The following is a 1,008-nucleotide window of genomic DNA, read 5'->3' as shown; positions in this document are numbered from 1 at the left end:
GGTTGGGGGTTTTGTAGGGTTAATTTAGTGGTTTCATATATTGTGTTGGCTAGCTAATAGAGAGAAGTCTCCTCTCTTATCTCCGTGCTTGGTCGATGCTACATACTATACGTATAGAGAGGACTCTCGACACGCTAGCTAGTAAGCAAATGAAGGAAACCATTAAGTACACAAGATCGTCATGAACATATACAAAGAGAAGTGATCGACCTCTCTTTCTCCGAGAGATTGGTCGAATAACAAGTTTTTGTATATCTATCCGACGCTACTAGATACATATATACAATATAAGATCTCTTACAATCCCTAACATCTGATGTCAAGTTTCACATGGTATTCTTCGTCTTTATCTATGACGTGGTCAAGAAAGAATCCCGCCAATTCCTCTTGAATTGCTTTTATGCGATCTTGTGGTAGGAGTTCATCCCGTAGTTGCCAAAGCTAATTTGAAGAAGGGGGTCAATACATATATATGAATGAAACTCAACACAAATGATGGTAATAAAATAAAATTCTGAATATTATTGCTTACGCACTTCATAATCTTCTTTAGAATAGACCCGCTTAGAGGTCATCGCGTTGTAGATGTACTCGCAAATGTAGTATCCACAAAAATTATTCCCGCCGTCCTGCCACAACCACTTTAAGAGAAATAGAGGTCAATCAAACTGATAATCAAGCATTATAAATGGTATTGATGAAACTAGCTAGAATCAACGGGAGATGTGCGGAACTAGCTAGTAGTACTTACTTTCGGATGTGTAAATGTAAAGAAGGTATGTAGAATCCATATGACTGTCTCTCTCCATTAAACATGTTTGTTTATGATGGTGCTAACCCCTAAGCTCCGATTATTTTCTTTTTAACTTAAATTCCGCACATGCGTTCAACAGCAGAAAGCCGCGCGCAACAGGGGATCACATGAACGTCTAACAGAACTGTATGAAGGTTTCGATGACGCCAAGAAAGAAGCTGCAAAGGAAATGGGGATGCAAGCGGTGATGAACA

This window comes from Triticum dicoccoides, chromosome 6A (genome assembly GCF_002162155.2).
Source record: "Triticum dicoccoides isolate Atlit2015 ecotype Zavitan chromosome 6A, WEW_v2.0, whole genome shotgun sequence".
Lineage (NCBI taxonomy): Eukaryota > Viridiplantae > Streptophyta > Magnoliopsida > Poales > Poaceae > Triticum > Triticum dicoccoides.
This window is presented reverse-complemented; position numbering follows the sequence as displayed.